The sequence below is a fragment of the Delphinapterus leucas genome, chromosome 15, assembly GCF_059928025.1.
Source record: "Delphinapterus leucas isolate spDelLeu-1000000601 "Yukka" chromosome 15, BTC_Dleu_Yukka2, whole genome shotgun sequence".
NCBI lineage: Eukaryota > Metazoa > Chordata > Mammalia > Artiodactyla > Monodontidae > Delphinapterus > Delphinapterus leucas.
The window spans coordinates 63,858,870-63,880,204 of record NC_143143.1 but is presented as its reverse complement, the minus strand read 5'-3'; the positions used below and the strand labels follow the sequence as shown (position 1 = coordinate 63,880,204).

General features: G+C 39.9%; 1 protein-coding gene across 2 annotated transcripts in view; it reads right to left on the bottom strand.

Moving 5' to 3' along the window:
• The window catches only part of ASIP (agouti signaling protein), a 194,310-nt gene that overhangs the window by 163,777 nt on the left and 9,198 nt on the right, over positions 1-21,335 (bottom strand). The gene's annotated exons all lie outside the window — the stretch shown is intronic.

Genomic DNA, 21,335 nt, shown 5'->3' with positions numbered 1-21,335 from the left:
ATTATATGATTGGGATAAGGTACAAGGCAGTGTTCTGAGGGAGCTAGCGAAGTTTTATTTCTTGACCTGCGTACAGTAAGTCCCCTACGTGTGAACAAGTTCCGTTCTGAGAGCGCATTCGTAAGTCCAATTTGTTTGTAAGTCCAACAAAGTTAGCCTAGGTACCCAACTAACACAATCAGCTATATAGTACTGTACTGTAATAGGTTTATAATACTTTTCACACAAATAATACTTTAAAAACAAACACAAAAAATGAAGAAAACATTTTTAATCTTACAGTACAGTACCTTGAAAAGTACAGTAGTACAACAGCTGGCATACATACAGGGGCTGGCACCGAGTGAACAGGCAGGAAGAGTTACTGACTGGACGAGGGAGAGGTGGGAGATGGTAGAGCTGAAGGATCATCAGCAATAGGAGATGGAGGGCAAGCTGCAATTCCACTCACGCCTGATGTTGATGGCACAGGTTGTTCCTTGCTGGATTCAATTCTATTTACCCTCTTGAAAAAACAATCCAGTGATGTCTGGGTAGTAGCTCTTTTTTTCTCATCATAGATGACATGGTAGTACTGGACTGCATTCTGAACAGCTGCTGCAACCTTCATGTACTATTCTATGTTCCGGTCCTGTGCCTCAAAAACTAACAGTGCCTCCTTAAATAAAGAAAATCCCCTTGCCAGTTCCTGAGTGGTGAATCTCTTTGGTTCTTCAGTTACTTCTTCTTCCTCTTGTCTCTCTTTGTCCTTTTTCTGGGCCTCCAACTCCATCAGGTCTTCATTAGTAAGCTCCTCATGTTGCACGGCAAGGAATTCAATGAAGTCATCCTCTTGCAGATCTAGCTCCAGCTTCTCTCTGAGGGTCACTAAGTTGCTGAAGACCTCTTTCAACTCCTCATCCACCTTCTCAAATCCACAAAAATTGTGAACCAATCGCAGGCAAAAGTTCTTCCAAACCCCATTCATGGTGATGGCCGTAACCTCGTGCCAAGCAAAGTCAATGTTTTTTATGACCTTGTAGATGTTATAGTCCTTCCAAAATGTTTGCAAGGTTGTTCCTGATTTGTCACTTGCCTTTACTTCCTGACGAAAAGTATGACATAAATAATATTTCTTGAAAGTCGCTATAACTCCCTGGTGCATAGGTTGGATGAGTGATGTAGTATTCGGTGGCAGATGCACTATTTTGACACTGGGATGAAAGTCCTCCATGAATGGGGAGTGGCCTGGAGCATTGTGGAGCAGCAAAAGAACGTTGAATGGGACATCCTCCTCCAAGCAATATTTCTCTACCTCCGGGATAAAGTGGTGGAAAAACCAGTCCTGGAAAATGGCCTGTGTAACCCAGGCTTTGGGGTTACTCTTCCACACAACAGGAAGAGAGCCCTTGGCTATGATTTTAAGGATACTTGGGTCTCTGAATGATAAACTAAGAGTGGCTTCAGCTTCGTATTGCTGGGAGCATTGCCACGAAACAACAGAGTTAGCCTACCCTTTGCTGCTTTATAGCCTGGCATCAACTTTTCCTCCTTACTGATGTAACTTCGGTCTGGCATCCTCTTCCTATACAGTCCTGTCTCGTGCACATTAAAAGCCTGCTTGCTTAAGTACGCACCTTCATCAATAATTTCTCAAAGTGTTTCAGGAAATTCCTGGGCAGCTACCGTATCTGCACTCGCTGCCTCACCACTTACTTTTACGTTGTGAAGGTTGGCTCTAGCCTTGAAACGATGAAACCAGCCATGGCTGGCATTAAAAGATGCACCCTCTGATTCTTCACTGTGTTTCTTTTTCAAGTCTTCTTAAAGGCTTTTAGCTTTCTCTTGAATCAGCATTAAGCTGAGCCGGGACTCGATGCTGATGCCGATCCTGCATCTACAGACTGAGAAGTTTCTCCATCTCCTCCATCACTTTTCCACGCTTCTTCGGTATTACTGTCAACATCACTGGCACAGCAGACTTCACATATTTCATGGTCTTGTCCTTGTTCTTTAGAATCGCACCAGTGGTTGAACGATTCATATTATAAGAACAGGCGACGTCTACCATCTTTTCGCCTCGCTGCACTCTCTCAGTTATTTTCACTTTTGTTTCCATCGTTATCACTTGGCGCTTCTTAGCAGTACCAGCTACGTCACCGCTGCTTTTATGCTTGCTTCCGGACATCCTGGGCTTGAAATAAAGATGCTGTACTATATCTATACAGTACTGTAAAGTACACAAAAGCATAAGCACTTGTAGAGGATGCATGCATGTGACAATGTATGCCAGACACGTGAACTAACTTACATGATTGGACATGCGAACACACGTTTGCATCTTTGAAAGTTCACATCTTTCTGGACTGGTTAAAAAGGAGTGCACTTTGTAATAATTCGCTAAGCTCTGTGTGTGAGTGTGTTTTTCTGTATCTGTTTTATTTTATAATAAAAACCACCAAAAACAAACAAAAACGACCAGAGATGTTGTATCACATAACAAACATACTAAAAACACTAAAATATATACTCTCAACCTCACTGATAATTAAATAAATTCAATTTTCTTTTTGACTATGCCGCACGGAGTCCTAACCACTGGACCTCCAGCGACTTCCCTATATAAATTCAAATTAAAACAATAATAGGAATCATACTGGCAAAATTTTAAATGATTAGTGATACTTGTGTTGGTGAATTTGTGGGGAAAGAGTCTCATGTACTGTAGGTGGTCATATAAGCTGATTCAAATGTTAGTGGCAACATAAGCTGATTTTATTCTGTGGAAGGCAGTTTGGCAATAACATCAAATTTCTAATGTCATCCATTTTGACATTAAATGCCCCATTAGAAGAGGACTGGTTAAATAAATTACAGGATATCCACACAGTGGTATATAAAATGGCCACAGAGTCTGGAAGCATAAGTTTATTAAACATTCAGATAGAAGAAAAACAAATACCGTATGCTAACACATATATATGGAATCTAAGAAAAAAAAAAAAGGTCATGAAGAACCTAGGGGCAAGATGGGAATAAAGACACAGACCTACTAGAGAATGGACTTGAGGATATGGGGAGGGGGAAGGGTAAGCTGTGACAAAGTGAGAGAGTGGCATGGACATATATACACTACCAAACGTAAAATAGATAACTAGTGGGAAGCAGCCGTATAGCACAGGGAGATCAGCTCGGTGCTTTGTGACCACCTAGCGGGGTGGGAGGGAGGGAGACGCAAGAGGGAAGAGATATGGGAACATATGTATATGTATAACTGATTCACTTTGTTATAAAACAGAAACTAACACACCATTGTAAAGCAATTATACTCCAATAAAGATGTTAAAAAAAATCAGATAGATACTTACCCCCTTGGTTACTTCTGGTGTACACCAAAGGAACAGGCTTATTCAGTGAAACCAAGTCCACAATCAACTGAGGTAATGCATTTCAGATGCATGTGTAGGAGTTGATAGAAATTCTGTATTTATCTACTATGTTCATTGCAATATTGCACAGAGCATTGAACTACACATTGTTAATGAACGACAGAACATTGAACATATTATGTATTGTAATGTCATATCAATAAATCAATTATGTGTATTTCCCTATTTTTCCAGACTTTATGGCCCCCCTTTATTGTGCAGTTTTTTGGGTTTTTTTTTTTTTGTGGTATGTGGGCCTCTCACTGTTGTGGCCTCTCCCGTTGAGGAGCACAGGGTCCGGACGCGCAGGCTCAACGGCCATGGTTCACGGGCCCAGCTGCTCCGCGGCATGTGGGATCTTCCCAGACCGGGGCACGAACCGTGTCCCCTGCTTCGGCAGGCAGACTCTCAACCACTGCGCCACCAGGGAAGTCCCTATCATGCAGTTTTAATAATCATAAGATAGATCGGTTAGTACTGACATAGAAAAAATTTATTAACTGAAAAAGTTATAGAAGAGAATGTGTTTTACAATGCCAGTTGTGTAAAAATATATGTGTTTATTTGTATATGCATAATAAAAATTCTGGAGAACTTTCAGTTTTTATTTCTCTATTGTTTCATTTTTTATGAGCCTTTATTTCCTTTATAAACAGAAAAACAATATAAAATTCCATTTTGAAAAACTTGAACAAAGCCAACGTCATGCTTAGGGTTGAATGAGAGTTTTTAATACCTATAAACTGGCCAATGCTCTGTTCCAAGCTGTCTCTCTGTGAATGATGGGACTGGGGCAGGAGAAAGGAAAGAGGTATTAGTGAAATATCCAGAAAGTGAGGATGAAGGACTCCAGGCTTAAATTGGAAAAGAGGGGAAAGCTTAGAAAAAGAAATCTCCTTTCTTTGTAAAACTGAGTAGTAGAGTCAGAATATAAAACTGGTTGATTCGGGACTAAGGAGGGATCAAAAGCAGGGAAAAGAATGGAATCTGACAACACTTCTAGGAATTAGAAGGGGGTAGGGATTAGAAAGGGGGTATCAGAACCCAGACTTAAACACCTCCTTACTTGCTGATTATGGAACTTCCTGGACGACAGGATAGGGAAAAGGGAGTAAATGTACAGAGGTTATATGATTTATTCCTTGCTTTAGATATTTGTCTAATGAAAAGGTAGAGGACTAGATTTAAATATTTTAGCTAGGGGCTTCCCTGGTGGCACAGTGGCTGAGAATCCACCTGCCAATGCAGGGGACACGGGTTCGATTAGTGGTCCAGGAAGATCCCACATGCCACGGAGCAACTAAGCCCGTGTGCCACAACTACTGAGCCTGCGCTCTAGAGCCTGCGTGCTGCAACTACTGAAGCCTGTGCACCTAGAGCCTGTGCTCTACAACAAGAGAAGCCACCGCAATGATGTTGCATACACTGCAACAAAGAGTAGCCCCCCACTCACCGCAACTAGAGAAAGCCCATGCACAGAAATGAAGAACCAACACAGCCAAAAATAAATAAATTAACTAATTAAATTAAAAAATATATTTTAGGGCTTCCCTGGTGGAGCAGTGTTTGGGAGTCCGCCTGCCGATGCAGGGCACACGGGTTCGTACCCCGGTCCGGGAGGATCCCACATGCTGCGGAGAGGCTGGGCCAGTGAGCCATGGCCGCTGAGCCTGTGCATCCGAAGCCTGTGCTCCGCAACGGGAGAGGCCACAGCGGTGAGAGGCCCGTGTACCGCAAAAAAAAAAAAAGAAATATATATATATATATATATATATATATATATATATATTTTTTAGCTACTGTCATAGATATTACTGCTCACCAAATATTCCAATTTCTCTCCTTACTATACCTCTCTCTGCATGAGGATTATATATTCTGCCCCACTGAACTAAGAGGTGGCCATATGTATTAGTTATCTATAGCTGTACAACAAATTACTCCAAAACTTTACAGTTAAAAACAATGAATATTTATTATGTCATAGTTTCTGTATGTCAAGAATCTGGGAGTAGTTTGGCTAGGTAGTCCTGGCTCAGGTCTCTCATGGTTTTGCTGAGGAGAGGAGCATTGGCCAAGACAGCACACTCTGAGCTCACGTCCTCCCACAGGTACACCAAAATTACAACTATTTATAGAGCAACTATCTATAAGAACGACCTGAAGACTAGCAGAAAAGATTTTCTACTACGAAAGATATAAAGAAGGAACCACAACAAGTCTAGTAGGAAGGGCAAAGATGCAGTACAGTCAAGATCCGTACCCCTGGGTAGGTGAGCCACAAACAGGAGGATAATCACAATTGCAGAGGTTCATCCCAACGAGTGAGGGGTATGAGACCCATATCTGGCTCCCCAGCTGAGGGGTCATGCATGAGAAGAGGAGCCCCCAGAACAGAGTCAGAGGGCTCTAGGAAACAGAGGCTCTGCTCTTAAAGGGTGTGTGTAAAATCTCACACTCTGAGTCTCAGCAGAGAGGCAGTAATTTCAAAGTGGGTCAGACCCACTTGCTGATCTTGGAGAGACTGCTGGAGAAGCAGGAGGCAACTGGGACTTCCCCTGGGGATGCAAACACTGGCAGCAGCCCATTTATGGGAGCTTGTTCTACCATGAGGACACTGGTGCTTAGAAGCACCATTTAGAAGTCCTCCCTCTAGCCTATTAGCACTGGGGGTTTACCCACCCACTAGCAGGCTAGCACCAGCCCTGGGAACCCCCAGGTCATGCAGCCAGCTGCTCTGGGACCCAGTCCTCCCCATCAGCAGCCCGACAACCACCACACAAGGACGGGCCTGGCAGCCAACCAGGCCAGGGGCCACCTCTGCCTACTAGTGTACTCTCAGCAGTTGGCCCTACCACAGTAGAAGGGTCCATGCAGCCCACATAGTGAGCACTCCTAGAGCATACAGCTCTGGTGACCAGGAGGAATGTGCTGCTGGGTCCCAAAGGACATCTCTTATATAAGGCCACTTCTCCAAGATTAGGAAACATAACTGACCTACCTAATACATAGAAATAAACCCAGAGAATTAGGCAAAATGAGGAGACAGAGGAATATGCTCCAAACAAAGAAACAAGACAAAACCCCAGAAGAAGACCGAAGTGAAGTGGAAATAAGCAACCTATCCGATAAAGAGTTCAAGGTAATGGTCATAAAGATGTTCAACGAACTTGGGAGAAGAATGGATGAACACAGGAATAAGTTTAACAGAGTTACATAATTAAAGAAGAAACAAACAGGGCTGAAGAATACAATAACTGAAATTAAAAATACGCTGAAGGAATCAACAGTAGATTAGATGATACAAAGAAATGGATCAGCGAACAGGAAGAAAGAGTAGTGGAAATTACCCAAGCTGGAAAGAAAAAAGTATTTTTAAAAAATGAGGATGGGCTTCCCTGGTGGCGCAGTGGTTGAGAGTCTGCCTGCCGATGCAGGGGACACGGGTTCGTGCCCTGGTCCGTGAGAGGCCCATGTATCGTAAAAAAAATAAATAAAAATAAAAATAAATAAAAAATGAGGATAGTTTAAGAGACCTCTGGGTCAACATCAAGCATACTAACATTACATTATAGGGGTCCTGGAAGAATAACAGAGAAAGGGGCAGAGAACTTATTTGAAGAAATAATAGCTGAAAACTTCACTAACCTGATAAAGGACACAGACATCCAAGTTCAGGAAGCACAGAGAGTCTCAAACAAGATGAACCTAAAGGGGTCACACCCAGATGCATTATAATTAAAATGGCAAAGATTAAAGATAATGAGAGACTCTTAAAAGCATCAAGAGAAAAGCAACTAGTTACATACAAAGGAACTCCCATAAGACAATCAGCTGACTTTTCAGCAGAATCTTTGAAGGCCAGAAGGAAGTGGCACAATACACTCAAAATGATGGAAGGAAAAAACTTACAACCAGGAATACTCTACCCAGGGGAATTCCCTGGCGGTCCAGTGGCTAGGATTCTGCGCTTCCACTGTAGGTGGCATGGGTTCGATCCCTGGTCAGGGAACTAATGTCTCACAAGCCACATGGCACAGCCAAAAAAAAAAGAATACTCTACCCAGCAGGGCTATAATTCAGATTTGAAAGAGAAGTCAAGAGTTTCACAGACAAGCAAAAGCTAAAAGAGTTCAGCACCACTACACTGGCTTTACAAGAAACATTAAAGGGACTTCTCTAAGCAGAAAAGAACACAACTAAAATATGAAAAATATGAAAGGAAAAATCGTATTGGTAAAGGCAAACATACAGTAAAAGCAGTAGATCAACCACTTATAAAACTAGTAGGAAGGTTAAAAGACAAATGAATTAAAATCATCTATATTCACAATAAGTAAAGTATACACAAAACAAAAAGATGTAAAATATGATGTCAAAAACATTAGACATGGGGGAAGGAGTAAAAATGCAGTGTTATTAGAATGCGTTAAAAATTAAGAGATCAACAACTTAAAATAATCATATATAGATAGATAGATAGAGAGAGAGAGAGAGAGGGAGTTACAGTTAGTTATATGAACTTCATGGTAAAAACAAACTAAAAATCTATAATAGATACACACACAAAAAGAAAGGAATCCACACATTATACTGAAGACAGTCATCAAATCTTAAAGGGGAGAGAGCAAAGGAAGAAGAAAGGAGCAAAAAAGAACCATAAAAACAACAAGAAAACAATTAACAAAATGGCAATAAGTACACACCTATCAATAATTACTTTAAATGTAAATGGGCTAAACGTTCCAACAAGACACATAACAGCTAAATGGATACAAAAACAAGACATACACACACACACACACACACACATACATATATACTGCGTACAAGACTTTCACTTCAGATCTAAAGACACACAGACTAAAAGTGACGGGATAAAAAAATATATTCCATGCAAATAGAAACAAAAGGAAAGCTGGGGTAGAAATACTTATATTAGATAAAAGACTTTAAAACAGAAACCATAACAAGAGATAAAGAAGGACATTACACAATGATAAAAGGATCAATCCAACAAGAAGACATAATGATAAAAATATATGCACCCAACATAGGAGCACCTAAATACATAAAGAAAATATTAACAGACATAAAGGGAGAAATTGACAGTAACAGAATAATAGTAGGGGACTTTGACACCCCACATACATCAATGGACAGATCATCCAGACAGAAAATCGATAAGGAAACACTGGCCTTAAATGACATATTAGATCAGATGAAGTTAATAGCTATATATAGAACATTCCATCCAAAAGCAGCAGAGTACACATTCTTTCAAGTGCACATGGAACATTCTCCAGGATAGATCACATGCCAGGCCACAAAACAAGGCTCAATAAATTTAAGAAGACTGAAATCATATCAAGCATCTTTTCTGACCACAAGAGTGTGAGATCAGAAATCAACTACAAGGAAGAAACTGGAATAAACACAAACAGATGGAGTCTAAACAACATGGTACTAAACAATCAATGGGTCATTGAAGAAATCAAAGGGAAAATTTTAATTTAAAAATACCTAGAGACAAATGAAAATGAAAACACAATGATTCAAAATCTATATCTACTGGAACTTCCCTGGTGGTGCAGTGGTTAAGAATCTGCCTGCTAACGCAGGGGATACAGGTTCGAGCCCTGGTCCGGGAAGATCCCACATGCCATGGAGCAACTAAGCCTGTGCGCCACAACTACTGAGCCTGTGCTCTAGAGCCCACGAGTCACAACTACTGACCCTGTATGCCACAGCTACTGAAGCCTGTGTGCCCAGAGCCTGTGCTCCGCAACAAGAGAAGCCACCACAATGAGAAGCCTGCGCACCACAACAAAGAGTAGCCCCCGCTCACCGCAACTAGAGAAAGCCCGTGCACAGCAATGAAGACCCAATGCAACCAAAAATAAATAAATAAATTAATTAATTAAAAATCTATATCTACTTATCTATTTATCTATCTACAATGGAATATTACTCAGCCATAAAAAAGAATGTAATCTTGCCATTTACGACAACATGGATGGGCCCAGAGAGTATTATGCTAAATGAAATAAGCCATACAGAGAAAGGCAAATACTACATGACTTCACTTACCTGTGTAATCTAAAAAACAAAACAAATGAACAAATATAACAAAACAAAAATAGACTCATAGATACAGAGAACAAACTGGTGGTTGCCAGAGGGGAGGTGAAGGGGGGAATGAGTGTAATAGGTGAGGCAGATTTAGAAGTACAAACTTCCAGTTATAAAGTAAACAAGTCTTGGGGGTGTAATGTAGAGCATAGGGAATATAGTTAATAATATTGTAATAACTTTGCTGGTGACATGTGGAAATTAGCTTTATTGTGGTGATAATTTTGTGATGTATAAAAATATTGAATCACTATGTTGTATACCTGAAACTAATACAAAATTGTAAATCAATTATAATTCAATTTAAAAAAAAGATGTTTCCTGGGGCTGCAGACATTTGAAAGCTTGAGTGAAGCAGGAAGATCCTCTTCCAAGAGAGCTCATTCACATGACTACTGGCAAGAGATCTCTGATCCTCACTGGCTGTTAGTGAAGAGCTTAAGTTCCTCACCATATGGGTCTAACCATTTGGCTACCTGAGTGTCCTCATGACATGGTACCTGGCTTATTCCAGAGTGAGTAGACCAAGAGAGAAGCTGCAATGCCTTTTATGATCCTGTCTTGGAAGTCACACATCATCACTTCTGTCATCATGTATTTGTGAGAAGCAAGAAACTAAGTCCAGCTCACACTCAAGGGCAGAGGAATTAGACTCCACTTTCTGAAGGGAGGAGTGTCAAAGAATTTGTGGACATATTCTGAAAACCATCACACCATGTGACCTGGTCTAATAAAACTGGTGATGTGTGACTTCTGGGCAGAAGCTTTAAGAGCCAGTGAGTGGTTTGCTGCTTCTTTTCCCTCTTCCATAAAACAGACAATATTTCAGATAGAAGACCTGGATCCTGGAGTAAAGATGATGTGGAGCAGAGCTTTTATTGTCTACTGTCAAGTATGTTAGGCATAGTACAAAGTACTTAACAAATAGAACCATATTCAATATTTATAGCAATGGTAAATATTATTATACATACTTCATAGAAGGAACAGAACTATCATCCTTCAACTTTTCCTGATATTCTTGACATGATTCACTTTGCCTTGTCTATTTTTTTCTTTTTATCAAAAGCACTTTTCACCTTCTAACAAACTGTAGTCAGTATTCATTTTGTTTATTGTCTGTCTAGCCTTACAAAAATTTAAGTTCCCTAAGGGTAGGGAGGGGAATTCCCTGGCGATCCAGTGGTTAGGATTCTATGCTTCCACTGCAAGGGCCATGGGTTCAATCCCTGGTCAGGGAACTAAGATCCCGCATGCCACGCAGTGGGGCCAAACAAACAAAAAACCAACCAAACAAACAGAAACAAGGGCAGGGATCTTTGTTTTGTTCACTGATGTATCCCAATGTACAGAACAGTGCTGGAACATAAATATTTACTGAAGGTGGATTTTTCTGTCACAATCTTCTCCCTGGAAAGTGTTCCAGTTTGTCTACAAATTTTCTAATGATAATACTCCGAGAGGTCTGACAAGCCTAGGTTGTTTCTTACTAGTTCTGTTCTCAGAAGTTAACCATATTTCCAAGATCTCACTGAAGTCTCCAATAAATCCACTGATTATGACCAATATTCTCATGCTATCCTCTGGCTGTCATGGGTTCTTTTTTTTTTTTTTTTTTCAAACTTTTTGTTTTTTTGGCTGTGCCATGCAGCATATGGGGATCTTAGTTCCCCGGCCAGGGGTTGAACCCTGCAATGGAAGGGTGGAGTCCCAACCACTGGACCGCCAGGGAAGTCCCCATGGGTTCTCAGTTGTGACAAATCACCAAAGATAAGCTTGTCCTATCTATCCTACTGGAAATTCCTACACTATCTTGGGTCTCTCTTTATCGCGCTTATCCCTTCAAAATCACAAAATATCTGTCCTATTTTTATTCCTCTAGTGTTCTAAAAATGGCTTTTTGCTCTTTTCTTCCGAGGTAACATTTGTGCATTTTAACAAATACCTTGATCCCAGATTGTCAAACTAATGGTGAGAATTTTAGAAAACAAGGCAGGTCAGTGAAGAAGATATTACTGGGCAGCCATGCCACTGTGGAAGAGACAAAATTGTTGCTGCCTGGCTTTCAGTCATTCTCGGGGAGTGTGCAATAAAAGTTTACAAACACATTTCTAAGTGTCATATAATGTACTTTTATGAAACGCAGTCTCTTTTATTCAATAAAAAATTTTTAACTAAACAATAAAGAAACATTAAAAGCAAAACTTTTTTTCTCAGCCCTTAAAACTCAGGAACAAAATCTGCTCTTTCTCCAAAAACAAATGTGTTAAATCTGTTTGCAAAAGGAACAAAGAGTAGAGAAAGCTGTGTTCTGTTCACTGACACCTCTTAATAATTATTATGTGTGGAACAATACTTATGGCCTTATCTGAAGTTATACCAAGGAACAAAGCAACAGTAAAACAACATAGAAATGAAGTTAATGTGGTGGCATAAAAAGAAGAAATGACCAGAAGAATGAAGAGCTGGAATCCAGTTTCTGCTTTGCTACTATCTAGATGTATGACATATACAAACCACTTCACTTCTCTGGATCTCAATTTCTTTATCTGTAAAATGTTGAGATTAGAAAAGATGGCTTAGAAACTCTTCAGCTTTTTAATATTAACACAAAGAGGTATATACAGCTTTCTATTATGGAAGAATAGGACCAGTGGTGTGCTGGTAAATGTTTGATAAATATATAACTGTTTAATAATAACTGGCTCTCTGGTGGAAAAAAAAACTTTGTTGTGTTGTGCAACAAAACATTGGTGGGAATACTTCTACCATGGTCAGTTTTCAAGCTACCAATAGTTTAACAGCCTACTAGCAAAATTCCTGAAAATTTAACAATTAGCATTCAGAATCTAGTAAGAGCAGCTCTTAACACACCACTAAATAGGATTCCATTTATTCATTTGCCTATTCATTCATTCAACAACACTCACTAAACATTTATTATGTGCAAGGAATACAAAGGAATACAAAAATGTGTAAAATTTGGCTCTTGTCCCAAGAGGTTTAGATTCTAGCAAACAGTAAATGAATACAGACAACTCTAATGCTAGAGAGAACATGACAAATAAGATCAAGAAAGCAGGCATAAGTGAAGTACTACAAAGTTTCAGCAGAGAAAGAGACTATTTTATACTGAGGTTATTGGGTGGAAGGGACCTTGGGGAAGGAAAAGAGATTTCTCAAAAAGAATAAGGCTATTTAAAGGTATTCTTTTGTTTGTTTAAAAGAGTTATTTAGGGACTTCCCTGGTGGTCCAGTGGTTAGGACTCTGGGCCTCCACCGCAGGAGGTACGGGTTCCATCCCTGGTCGGGGAACTAAGAAGCTGCAAGCCATGCAGCGCCACCAAAAAAAAAAAAAAAAGTTATCTAACAGTAGAGAAGTAACACTGTATGTTGGGAAACCAAGAACCTGAGAAGAAATACTTAGAGGAAGCTAGAAATAAAGAGGCTAACAAGCGATTATACATGTGGGAGGATAATGAAAGCTACCAGGTCATATGGCTCCACCAAGAACAATCTTAAACTGGAATGAGTTTAACACCATCAAAAGGGAATTGGAGGGCTTCCCTGGTGGCGCAGTGGTTGAGAGTCCGCCTGCCGATGCAGGGGACACAGGTTCGTGCCCCAGTCCGGGAAGATCCCACATGCCGCAGAGCAGCTGGGCCCGTGAGCCATGGCCGCTGAGCCTGTGCATCCGGAGCCTGTGCTCCACAATGGGAGAGGCCACAGCAGTGAGAGGCCCACGTACCGCAAAAAAAAAAAAATAAGGGAATTGGAGTACAATTTAGGAAGGAAGATATTAAGAGAGCCTTGGGTCATTTCAAAGGAACCCAACTTTAGGGGGCTTCCCTGGTGGCACAGTGGTTGAGAATCCGCCTCCCAATGCAGGGGACACAGGTTTGAGCCCTGGTCCGGGAAGATCCCACATGCCACAGAGCAATGAAGCCCGTGCGCCACAACTACTGAGCCTGCGCTCTAGAGCCCACGAGCCACAACTACTGAGCTCGCATGCCACAACTACTGCAGCCTGCGCACCTAGAACCCATGCTCCGCAACAAGAGAAGCAACTGCAATGAGAAGCCCGCACACTGCAACGAAGAGTAGCCCATGCTCGCTGCAACTAGAGAAAGCCTGCATGTAGCAACAAAGACCCAACACAGCCAAAAATTTAAAAATAAATAAATAAATAAATAAAAGGGGGGAAAAGTTGTCATATTTAAAGGAGGTATAATATCTGGGAACTGATCAGATCGCATCTGGAAGATGATATTTAGTTAATCTCTGAGCCCACTTTCTTATTTGTAAAATGGGGGTAATTACAGTACCCATTTCACAGGGTGAGGAAAACAAGATAATATATTAAGGAGCTTAGAGGAGTGTTCAAAAGGAAGCATTCACTAAATATTAGCTATAATAATATAGCCTTAATTGAAAAATTATACTGTTCTCAAATATATGAAATGGTTACTTTTAAAAATTTAAGGTCCACTATCTAGTGGGCATTTTAATTTAATTTTTATTTTCTGAAAGTGTATTTTAAATTTCCAAAGGTGAGCTAAAGTTCTAACATTCTAGGTATTGTTGAACAAATTAAGTCTTACTCTGTACTTTTTTTTTTTTGGCTGTGTTGGGTCTCCGTTGCTGTGCAGGCTTTCTTTAGCTGCGGCAAGCGGGGGCTACTCTTTTCTGTGGTGCACGGGCTTCTCATTGTGGTGGCTTTTCTTGTTGCGGAGTGCGGGCTTTAGTAATTGTGGCTCGTGGGCTCAATAGTTGTGGCTCACGGGCTCTAGAGCGCAGGGTCAGTAGTTGTGGCGCACGGGCGTAGTGCGCCCGTGCACCACAACTACTCCGCAGCATGTGGGATCGTCCCAGACCAGGGATCAAACCCGTGTCCCCTGCATTGGCAGGCGGATTCTTAACCACCGTGCCACCAGGGAAGTCCCGTTTGTACTTTTCAAGATCATAAAAACTCTCTTTATATCTCCTTCACCAGGCTTCCTCTAGATTTCATGCTATAATTTTGTTTAGATGTGTCATAAATTCTTTTGTTAATACTCATAAGAACACGGATATCAGTAACAATAGCAGTTAAGTTTACCAAATCTTTGGGGTACTCCAGGGTTTTGGATAAAATCTTTCCTTTTTATAAAAATATAAATCATTATGGGACTTCACTGGTGGCCCAGTGGTTAACACTCAGCACTTCCAACGCAGGGGGCCCAGATTCGATCCCTGGTCAGGGAACTAAGATCCCACATGCCATCCCACATGCCGTGCAGCATGGCCAAAAATTTTTAAAAATATATTATTATATATATATTTACATATATAAAAATCATTAAGGAACTCTTTCTTTGGAAGAAGACAGACTGTTTTGTTTTTGCTTTACTGTTTACGTCCAACTTAAGCCTAAATTTAACAATGAAAATATAATCTTCCTGGAGCATATGGAACTTTTTGTGTTTTCTAAACAAGGAATTATGGGAACATTTAATGACAAACATTTTCCTCACAATATGGTCAGTAAATCTCTGGCAACATTGATTTGGTGCCCATTAGAAGCAGAGAACAGCAATAATAGGATGTGGAAAATTTCAGAGGCAAAGATATAGTTGGTACCTTTAAAGTTCTTATAGTTTAATAGAGGAGACTGAATAATCCCTAATAAGTACACTGGAGCATATTCACTACTAGAGGGATTTAGCATGAAGCAGTTCTTCTTGAACATTTTTCATTGCAATTTAGCTTCTGGAGTAAGCAGAGGAAACGGGAGGGCCAGAATCAATAATATACCTAAGGTGACAGAGCCAGTAAGTCATAGATAGGGGATTTAAACCTAGGTCTCCTAATTCCATATATGAGATAGTCTCACAACATTAATTTTGAGGATAACATCTTTTTGAGATTCCAGAAGATCGATGACATTTGTTTTCACAATTTTAAAATATCAGCCAGTAAGACCGATTAGAACTCAGAGGATAGCAATGCTCTAGTATTCCACCTTATTTCTCTCATTTTGCAAGAAGGCAGCAACTGTTGACACCCCAAATTAAATGCGATACTTAAAAAAATGGCCTAAATAGTTAGGGTTTTATTCCTCTGAAATATCTAGTGTTGTTATTTTCTAGTATTCTTCCAGGACTTATCTATAAAGAAAATTCATAATGTCATTTTATATCATAGGTCTGGATAGACACAAGATTTTCTTTCTTTCTTGCTCTCTCTCTCTCTTTCTATGTTTGCTATTTTTAACGTTTATCAAGGTAATACATGTAAATACTTTAAGTCTTGTGGTTTTAAAAAAAGTCATGTGGAACTACAAGGCTCATAACAAAACACAGCAGGAGTATATTTTAACACACACACAGACTTAAAAAAAAAAAAAGCGGTGGCCTCCCCAAAGCCTGAGATACCCTCCCAGACTCATTCACTGGCTTTTTTTCTTTGCATATTTACTAACATTTTTCTAAATTAAATATTTTTACTGCTTTCTTTTTTGATTTGTAAACTTTAAACAGTACCTGATATAAAAGATAAAGATCCAACACTTTATGCTTTCCCTCCCTTCAGCCTCACAATATTGTTATATCACATTTAAATTAAATCAATGTTTCATATTAACCTTATTATGACTCTAAAAGTGTGGTTTATTTCTGGATCAATTGATTGTATTATGATTACATTTCCTTTCTTATGTAACTTTTTGTTTGTCTTGCAATTAATAATTGCCTCAGTTTTTTGTTTGCCAAATTTTCTGTATCATTATCACTAACTGTTCCAGACTCTCTAACAGAAATGTAAAAATGCCTTAACTATTTTCAGCACACCCAAACATGTCATATACACTAAGAGTTTTACTGGAAATACTCCCCAGGAGCACTCCTTCCCCTTTAGTCTGGACTACCCCTCACTGTACAGGTCTGCTGTACAGCTATCATCTTAGGACTTCCTTTTACCTTTCTTAGGTTGATTCCCCTCTTTCCTAAAACCTCTATCTTTGTCATTCTTGTTTCGGTAGAGCACATCCTCCAGTAGTGTCCCAGGAAAAGCTTGAGGGTTAGTAAATTTTTTTGATCCTTGAATCTTTAATTGTGCCTCACACTTGATTGATAACATGACTTAGTATAGAATTCTAGGTTGAAAATAATTTTCTCTCAGAATTTTGAAAGCACTGTTTCATTGTCTTCTAACCACCAGTGTCAATGTTAAGAAATATGCTATTCTTATTACCTACTCTTTTATGAATAATCCATTCCCCTTTCCCTGCTCCCTCTTCACCTCCTATCGACAAGATTTTTGAATCTTCTCTTTATCCCTTGTCTTTAGAAATTTCATGATAATGTCCCATAGTTCTTTTGGTTTTGGTTTTTTCCCCTTCATTATGCTGGGCGCTCAGCAGGCTCTGTCAATCTGGAAACTCGTGTCCTTCAGTTATCAGAGAACTTGTGATTTCTTTGATGATTTTCTTCCCTTCATTTCTTCTCCATTTCTACAACTGCAGTTAGCCTAACATTGGACCTTATGGATTCATTCTCCAATTATCTTTTCTCTTTTATTTTCAGGTCTGTCTTTTTGTTCTATTTTTCTGGGAGATTTCCTCAATTTTATACATTAATACTTCTATTATTTGTTTTTGCTATTAAAAAAATTTCCCAGAGCTATTATTCTCTGATTCCTCCTTTTTTTTTGGAGCAACTTGTCTTTGCTTTATGGATGCACTATTTTATACTATCAGAGGCAGAGGATGCTTATTGTTTTCAAAAAAATATTCTTCTGCTCTCTATATTGCCTGTTTTCCATTTCTTTTTGATGCTGTCTTTCTTGGTGAAGGTTTATCTCAACTATCTGGTGATCCTTTGCTGTCCCTTCATATTTAAGAGTGAGTCATTACAAAGGTATTTGGAAGGTCTATGTTAGGTGGAAGAGTTTGTCAGTTGGTGGGCTTCATCACAGGTTGATAAAGTGGGGACCTATTTGTTTTGTTGGGAGACCCTCAAGTATCATTATCTATAGATATTTCTTCTGGGGTTATCCAATTTTAAGTTTCTCCCAAAATTAATCCTCTGCTGTCCTGCCTCGAGAATATAAGCCTTGCTGTCAGCATCCCTGGAGTGAAGTAGAGCAAGAAGGCTGGGTGAGTTTCATCATTCAGCATGTAGATATTCATCTGATCACTGTTTTCAGTGTGGTATCCTCCTACCCCAGCCTCCTCAGCTATGACCTTTAGCTGTACCTGGTACCTCAGTCTGGAGCTTCTCTAATTCAATTTTTCACAGAATAAACCAGGGACATAGAGGCATAGCTGCCTAACTGAGCAGGATGAGGAAGGAGCCTCGTAGTTTAACTTCTTAAATAGACTTTCAGCCAATCCCTCTCCTTTTGGCCCCTCACATATCTCTGCTGCTATAGTATCTGCTCATTTCAATTCCTGATGTTTTAGTGTTCTGCAACATGAACCTGCTTGCCTCTCATTAGTATACCCCTCCCCAGTATTTGGAACTCAATTTTCTTGGCTCAACTTTCCATCTTCCAAAATGTTGTTGATATCCTTCATCTGCTGTTATCTTTCTTTTTTTTTTTTTTTTGCGGTATGCGGGCCTCTCACTGTTGTGGCCTCTCCCGTTGCGGACCACAGGCTCCGGACGCGCAGGCTCAGCGGCCATGGCTCACGGGCCCAGCCGCTCCGTGCCATGTGGGATCCTCCCGGACTGGGGCGGGAACCCATGTCCCCTGCATCGGCAGGCGGACTCTCAACCACTGCACCACCAGGGAAGCCCTGTTATCTTTCTCATTCCCTTTGTCCTTGTGGACTGATAACATTAAAAATATTAACTCAATATCATTTTAGTGAATGGGGGAGAGAATAAGGATGAAGACGTGTGTAATCTGTCCATGTATACTGAGAACTGAAGGACTTTCAAGATGCTCACTCTTTCGCTCCCATAAAAAAATGTCAGAACCAGAAAATTCAGAGATAAAATTCTGCTCTCATGAGGCTGATGTGGAAAACACATGGGTCTGAGAATTGCAGTACCTATTTTCAAGTCCTGTTATTATTATTTATTGGCTGGTTGATGTTGGCGTTAGGTAAGTTAAATTTTCTGTTTCATCATCTATAAAGTGGTGATAATTGTTCCTACCACAGTCTATCTTACTTGTAATGACTAAGGTAAGATAATTGATATAAATGTATGAATATATATCAAATATATAATATTTACCATTAACTCTATTACCAAGAGGCATAGTCAAATATATTTTGAGAGGCAGTGTAACAGTAGAAAGAGTATGGGCTTTAGAGTCACACAGACCTGCACTTGATTGCATCTCTGTCATTCATTGTGTGATCCTGGGCAAGTGACAACCTCTCAGCTTTGTTTTCCCCGTTTATAAAACGAGTATGATGCTATTAACCTGACAACGCTGTTGTGAGGATTAAATGAGATAATGCATGTAACACATCTGTTATAGGGCCTAACAGTTATTAGGTACTCAGCAGATGTTCATTCTTCCTCTTATCCCCTTAATTTGGGACCAGTTTTATTATGTTCACATGAGAATCCTAAACTTGTATTTCCTCAATTAATGCTAAACCACATTAGTAATTAGGATCTTAGGTCATCAATAGTCCTCATAAAGGCTTTTTATTTGCTGTTTTCCCAGGACCAAATTATAAGGTGAGCAACCCAAGTTGAAAGAGTTCAGCGTATATATCCTTTGAAGTGGTAACAGGTTATCGCTAAGACATCTTTAGGAATATTTTGTTATGAAATAAGACATAAAATTTGTAATGAATATTAAAGGAGATCGGGGACACTGGAATACTGGAACTACTACTCAAAAATATTATCTTAAGAGTTATTCATTTTTTGTTTTTTTTTTTCTCTCTGATCCTTACATAAACCCAGAAGCTGGGAATGTTTTATTACCCTGTTTAAAGATGAAGAAATCAAGGCATGAGTGAAAAAGTGACTTGCTCAAGATTCATTAGTCATCAAGGAACAAGGAACTCCCAACCTTGGTCTTTTGATTCCCTATTCAGTGGTCTTTTGAAAAAAAAATTCTGGTTAAATACACATAACATAAAATTTACCATCTTGGGCTTCCCTGGTGGCGCAGTGGTTGAGAGTCCGCCTGCTGATGCAGGGGACACGGGTTCGTGCCCCGGTCTGGGAAGATCCCACATGCCGCGGAGCGGCTGGGCCCGTGAGCCATGGCTGCTGAGCCTGCGCGTCCGGAGCCTGTGGTCCGCAACAGGAGAGGCCACAACAGTGAGAGGCCCACGTACCGCAAAAAAAAAAAAAATGTACCATCTTAACCATTTTTGTGTACAACTAAGTACATTCACCACGTTGTGCAACCAATCTCCAGAACACCTTTTATCCTGCAAAACTAAAACTCTATACCCATTAAACAACAATTCTCCATTCTCCCTCATCCCCCAGACTCTGGCAACCACCATTCTACTTTCTGTTTCTATGAATTTGACTACCCTAAGTACTTCATATAAATGGGATCATACAGTATTTATCTTTTTGTGACTGGCTTATTTCACTTAACATAATGTCCTCGAGTTTCATCCATGTTATAGCATGTCAGAATTTCCTTCTTTTTAAGGCTGAATAACATTCCATTACATGTATATAACACATTTTGTTTATCCATTCATCTATCAATGGACATTTGGGTTCCTTGCACCTGTTGGCTATTGTGAATAATGCTGCTACACATATAGGGATACAAATATCTCTTTGAGACTCAGCTTTCAATTTTTTTGGATATATACCCAGAATTGGAATTGCTGTATCATACAGTAATACTATTTTTAATTTCTTGAGGAACCATCATATTGTTTTGGGGAATAGCCATACACAGTGGCTGTACTATTTTACATTCCAACTAACAGTACACCAATTTCTCCATATCCTTGTTAACACTTGTCATTTTCTTTCTTTTTTTTCCTAATAGCCATCCAATTGGTGTGAGGTGGTATATCATTGTGGTTTCCTTAAGAGTTTTGAAGTCTTCTGTAGAGATGCCAAGACACTAAGTAACCCTGTAAATCACAACACAATTTACATCAAGATCCTACTAGACTTAACACACTGTAGGAGGCAACAGTACACATAGTCATTGCCCTCAAGGATTTTATAATCTAGCTGGAAAGAAAGGACATACGCACTTAAAAATAAATAACAGGACTTCCCTGGTGGCACAGTGGTTAAGAATCTGCCTGCCAATGCAGGGGACACGGGTTCGACCCCTGGTCCGGGAAGATCCCACATGCCGCGGAGCAACTAAGCCCGTGTGCCACAACTACTGAGCCTGCGAGCCACAACTACTGAGCCCGCGTGCTGAACTACTGAAGCCTGTGTGCCTAGAGCCTGTGCTCCGCAACAAGAGAAGCCACCACAATGAGAAGTCCGCACACTGCAATGAAGAGTAGCCCCCACTCACAACTAGAGAAAGCCCACATGCAGCAATGAAGACCCAATGCAGCCAAAAAAAAAAAAAAGATAGATTTTGTGCCTATCCTCAAGCACTTTATATATACATTCTAGTAGTGAAGTGAGATTATTAAATCACAAGTAAGAAAAATGGACCAATAAATTAAACAAATTGTGTTAAGTGTTATGAAGTAAAGGGGCAAGAGGAGACTGTTGCAGTATCCAAGAAAGAGATGACTATCGCCTGGACCAGGCTAGTGGCAGTAGAGAAAAAAGTGGTTGGATTTGAGATTTATTTTGGACATTGAATCAATAAGACTTGATAATGAATTGGATGAAGAAAGTGAGG